Source organism: Leguminivora glycinivorella, chromosome 10, assembly GCF_023078275.1.
Source record: "Leguminivora glycinivorella isolate SPB_JAAS2020 chromosome 10, LegGlyc_1.1, whole genome shotgun sequence".
Taxonomy (NCBI): Eukaryota; Metazoa; Arthropoda; class Insecta; order Lepidoptera; family Tortricidae; genus Leguminivora; species Leguminivora glycinivorella.
This window is the reverse complement of record NC_062980.1, coordinates 22,727,912-22,734,150: the sequence shown is the minus strand read 5'-3', so window position 1 is coordinate 22,734,150 and position 6,239 is coordinate 22,727,912.

Here is a 6,239-nt window from a genome sequence, read left to right as displayed (position 1 = left end):
TTACACTTTCCTCTTTTGTTACCCTATACAACATGTACGGAAAATGGTAACAAAATAAGAAAAAAATGTATGGGACAATTTTTTTAACTACTAGGATTGAAAAAGCTAGTAATTCTGATTAGAAATAGCATATTTTTAAAAAAAATATCATACTACATAAAAGTGGCAAAAAAAAGAAATGCTCACGCCATGGCTTTCGGGGGCGACGGTCGCGCGATGGTCGCGCGACGGAGATGCGACGCATACGAAATCAAACCTTATCGATATGGAAGTAGACGATGCGATGAGACGCGACGGCGACGGCCGCGACGGTCGCCCCTCGCAAAACGGTTTACATAGACTGTGGCGCCCCTAATAATACTTTCTAATTTCTACTCTTTTTTGCCAAACTATTAATGCGGTAAATGTCACCGGTTAAAACTTTGCCTCAAAAAGATTTCAAAAAAAGTTTAAGCGCAGAAATTTAAAAAATTATACCTATATTTGCTCGGATTTATCAAATACCTATGCGTTTCAAATTTCAAAATGAGTTCAGACAAAAGTGATGTGGATGTGGATTTAAACTGTAGTAACCTATAACTGCAGTAACCTTTTCTTATAGGAAATTTTGTGTAGATTTTTTCTCGTGGACATTTTATTTAGCTGTGGGCCACCGTTTACGAGGTATTTACAAACACGGCCCATGAAATCTATTTAAAAATAATTTCCACCTATAATATTGCTCCTAGCGAAAAATCTTATAGAACCTTTCTTGTAGGAAATATTATGTAGATTAATTCTGTATAACATTATTTTTGGCTGTAAGCCACCGTTTTTGAGTTATCAGCAAAAAGCGGCCCATGTAATTTATTTAAAAATACTTTCCAACTAAAATATTGATTCTAGCGAAAAAACGTATTTCGTCTTTCTTGTAGGAAATCTTATGTAGATTTTTTCTCGTGAACATTTTATTTAGCTGTGGGCCACCGTTTACTAGGTATTTACAAAAAACGGCCCATGAAATCTATTTAAAAATACTTTCCAACTAGTAGATTAATTCTGTATAACATTATTTTTGGCTGTAAGCCACCGTTTTTGAGTTATCAGCAAAAAGCGGCCCATGTAATTTATTAAAAAATACTTTCCAACTAAAATATTGATTCTAGCGAAAAAACGTATAGAACCTTTCTTGTAGGAAATCTTATGTAGATTTTTTCTCGTGAACATTTTATTTAGCTGTGGGCCACCGTTTACGAGGTATTTACAAAAAACGGCCCATGAAATCTATTTAAAAATACTTTCCAACTAAAATATTGATCCTAGCGTAAAATCTTATAGTACCTTTCTTGTCGAAAATTTTATGTAGATTAATTCTGTCTAACATTATTTTCAGCTGTGAGCCACCGTTTTTGAGTTATCAACAAAAAACAGCCCAAATATCTATTTAAAAATACTTTCCAACTAAAATATTGATTCTAGCGAAAAAACTTATATCTTATACCTTTCTTATAGGAAATTTTATGTAGATATTTTCTGTTTAACATAATTTTTTGCTGTGGTCCACCGTTTACGAGGTATTGACGAAAAACGGAGCATGTAATCGATTAAAAAAAACTTTCTTACTAAATTATCGATTTATATATTGATCCTATCGAAAAAACGTACATAACCTTTCTTGTAGGAAATATTATGAAGATTAATTCTGTGTAACATTAGTTTTGGCTGTGAGCCACCGATTTCGAGTTATTAACAAAAAACGGCCCATGAAATCTATTTAAAAATAATTTCCAACTAAAATATTGATTCTAGCGAAAAATGTTATAGAACATTTCTTGTAGGAAATACATACATACATACATACAATCACGCCTGTATCCCATAAAGGGGTAGGCAGAGCACATGAAACTACTAAAGCTTCAGTGCCACTCTTGGCAAGTAAGGGGTTGAAAGAAAATGAAATATATGTAGGAAATATTATGTAGATAAATTCTGTGTGACATTAGTTTTGGCTGTGAGCCACCGATTTCGAGTTATTAACAAAGAACGGCCCATGTAATCTATTTAAAAATACTTTCTAACTAAAATATTGATTCTAGCGAAAAATGTTATAGAACCTTTCTTGTGGGAAATATTATGTAGATTAATTCTGTATAACATTATTTTTGGCTGTGATCCACCGATTTCGAGTTATCAACAAAAAACTGCCCATGAAATCTATTTAAAAATACTTTCCAACTAAAATATTGATCCTAGCGAAAAATCTTATAGAACCTTTCTTGTAGGAAATTTTATGTAGATTAATTCTGTCTAACATTATTTTTGGCTGTGAGCCACCGTTTTTGAGGTATCAACAAAAAACGGCCCAAAAATCTATTTAAAAATACTTTCCAACTAAAAAATTGACCCTAGCGAAAAAACTTATATAACCTTTCTTATAGGAAATTTTATGTAGATATTTTCTGTTTAACATAATTTTTTGCTGTGGGCCACCGTTTACGAGGTATTGACGAAAAACGGAGCATGTAATCGATTAAAAAAAACTTTCTTACTAAATTATCCATTTATATATTGATCCTATCGAAAAAACGTACATAACCTTTCTTGTAGGAAATTTTATGTAGATATTTTCTGTTTAACATATTTTTTTGCTGCGGGCCACCGTTTACGAGTTATTTACGAAAAACTAAAAAATTGACTTTCAAGATCGAATGGCAGGGTACGGACCCCACCTCATGTCATGGCATTATTTTTCCATGGCTATTTAGACCCTCATCTTTCACTGGTAAAAATGACAGACTGCCTCAAGAACCTTTTTTGGAATTTTTTTTTTTACCACTTTGTACCGTTCTGGCACGGTGAAGGACCCGGCCAAATGATCTGCCATAAATACTAGGCGACTTCTGAGGAACTCTATTTTCACTTTTTAATAATTCCAGGTTGCCTCAAACACCTTTTTTGGGCCTCAAAAAATTAAATCTTCAAAAATTCATAGCTCGATAAAGCCCCGCTCCCCAGCTGCCAGACTTGCAGACCTGATGTTGGCTATGATCAGAGAAGCATCTGAGCACCTTTCCAGGTTGCCTCAAGGACCTACTCCAAAATCCTGCCAGCTCTTGGACCATATTGCCTTTTATGTGAGTCACATAAATGACGTTCGTTCGAGTGCAGCATTTGCAGCAGCTTGCTCGTTGCTGCACCTGTTGTAACAAATATATCGTACGACTTCCTAGTCTGTATATTTATGAAATGTGTATTTTTGTCAAATGTAACTCTCATTTATTCTTAAGCTTTAAAAGTATACGACTACAAGGAAAAATATTGCATTCAGCTGTACCCAAGACAATGCTATTCCAAAAAGATGTAGTCGGAATGGCCCCAAGAATATTCAACAAAATACCACAACATATTCAATTATTACCAATTCTCCACTACATTCAATTGTTGTTAGCTCAAAAGAGTTACTACTTTATAAAAGAATCCTTAGATGATAAAGACTTGTGAATATTTAGAATATAATTATGTAGGTAATTATTAATTTATAGTTTGACATGCATGCTCTGTTTTTTGTATGCTGTAAGGCGCCACATAGTGAAACTGAACTGAAATGTAATGTAACAACTTATGTACACCTATGTTGGACAAATAAATGATTCTGTATTCTGTATTCTGTACATTTTTCAGTACCTAATGGCCCTTGGAAGTTTCGACACGACAAGTAATGAACTACTTTTCGCACAAGTGCGGGAAAAAAGTAGCATACCTATGTACCGAAAATTACTATTTTTAACCCCCGACGCAAAAACGATGGGGTGTTATAAGTTTGATGTGTCTGTCTGTGTGTGTGTCTGTCTGTTTGTCTGTCTGTCTGTGTGTGTGTGTCTGTCTGTGGCATCGTAGCTCCCGAACGGATGAACCGATTTCGATTTAGTTGTTTTTGTTTGAAAGCTGAGTTAGTCGGGAGTGTTCTTAGCCATGTTTCATGAAAATCGATCCACTATGTCGCGGTCGGGGGTTTTTTTCAAAATTTTAATTTTTACCTGCATCAATCACTACTATATACTTGGTTATCAAATTCATATCCTCCCGGTAGTGTAATGTAATATGAGTAGGAAAGGGTAACAATCATGGCGTGGGCGAGAAGGCCAAGGGCACACAAAACCCGCTGTTATTATTACGAGTGTCTACTCCGCTGGGACACCCCCTGCTTTTTAATTCAGTTCACTTTGAGTGATACTGGGCATTTCCTACATTAACTATCTACCTACCTACATATTTATATACATAAGTACCTGAGGTTTTTTATACATACTGTTACATTTTCAAAAATAAGTAAGGTACAGCGGGGCAAATCCCGACTGGGGGACAAATGTAACTGGTCCATTTATTCCATGTTTTACAATGTTTGCACTATTAAATAGAGTATCCACTGGTAGGCGTGTTCAGTGGATACATGTGGAACTCGACTTGATAGTGTTACAATGGAAACAATTTATGAGTTACAATTGTCCCCCAGTCGAGATTTGCCCCGCTGTACTTTATGGGCAAAGACATATAACTTCGTATAGACAGATAAAGTCTAAGAAAGGAACCTCGGAACCATCAAGAGAAAAAATGTACGGTCGCCTAGATGGCGACCTTTGGTTGATTCTCGGGTAGATATTTGACTATATTTGAGGAGTGTCTTTTCAAAAGGACTTATTTCTATAAGTCGACAGAGGTTATTTTCATCTATGTCTTCCTAGAGAAATAACCTCTGTTGACTTATAGAAATAAGTCCTTTTGAAAAGACACTCCTCATTTGATATTAACACAAATCTATGTAGTTAAGAATATGGGCCAAACTGTTAAAACTGAGTTTCAAAAGTTTTAAGCCTGTGTCGAGAGACGGCAATCTATGCACTGTGACTAGACTTTTTACTTTTACAGTAATCCATACTAATATTATAAATGGGAAGTGAGTTTGTCTGTTTGTTTGTCCGTCTTTCACGTCAAAACCGAGCGACGAATTGACGTGATTTTTAAGTGGAGATAGTTGAAGGGATGAAGAGTGACATAGGCTACTTTTTGTCTTTTTCTAACGCGAGCGAAGCCGTGGGCAAAAGCTAATTCTCTACAGTGTTTCCGGTATCACTCAAAACCTCAGACACCCCAACTGATTTTTATTTTTTTAAACTTATCTAGAGTATACATCTTTTAATCTGATGTTTACTTTTTCTGTACAGCTCTACTCGACTTTTAACTCTACACTCAATAAAATAATTGCTAGCTACCATCATAAACCTTAAAACTATTTATTTGTGTACGTTACTGCAACGACATAAGGTTTACCAATAGAAGCTATGATGTCGTTGTAAAACACTTTAAAGCTTTGTCACAGTAAACTTCAAATTAGACAGGTAATCACAGTAAGCTAATTTAAACCCAACATTCAAAATAACAAGGTTGTAATTAGGTACGAGTTCCATTTGTTATGACTTATGATAAACATTAAGATTAAACTGACAAACAACGTCAAACTCGTAGCGGAAAAAATAATCGTCCAAGTAACCAGTGATTATTAATACCCCTAAATACTGAAAAAGGTATACAACCTCTAACAATGCGATATATGTTGTATTACGAATACAATAGGATGGGCACGTAAAAAATAACAAATAATACGAATTAAAAAAAAAATTACCCCCATCAAGATATAGCTCAATCGATTCTACTCTCGATTCTGAACAAACTGTTTTCAGATTTTTAGTGTTAAGTGAAACACGGTGTATATACTCGATCCTCTTTGGTTTAGGTATGAAAACAAAAATCCGCGTTAAAAAAATGCCTGAAACCTATTCGTGGCTTACGGAACGAAACGCCTTTGTTAAGTCTAATCCACATCGATCTGGTTTCCAATCCAGCGCGTTTAATAACACGGAGACGTTTACATTTAACGTACGCGTAAAAATGTGCAAGAAACTCGAATGTACTGTAAGAGAGACGGCCTATTTACTGGGGACGCTATTGCTATGTCTTGTATGGGAACCCTGCATTTTATGATTAAGCACTGAGACTTGGCACAGTTGTTCATTGGGTGGCCCTGAGTAGATAAAGATCGGGAGGCATCGAGAGCCCCCCTTAATTTAGGAGGGAGGAGGGGGGGAAGGCTGGCGCCTCCGCGCTTCCTTTGAAACCATATTTCTCTAAAACTATACAAAATAGGGCATGCGATATATCATTTTCGGATAAATGAAGGACGAGGAATTCATTTTTGGAACAAA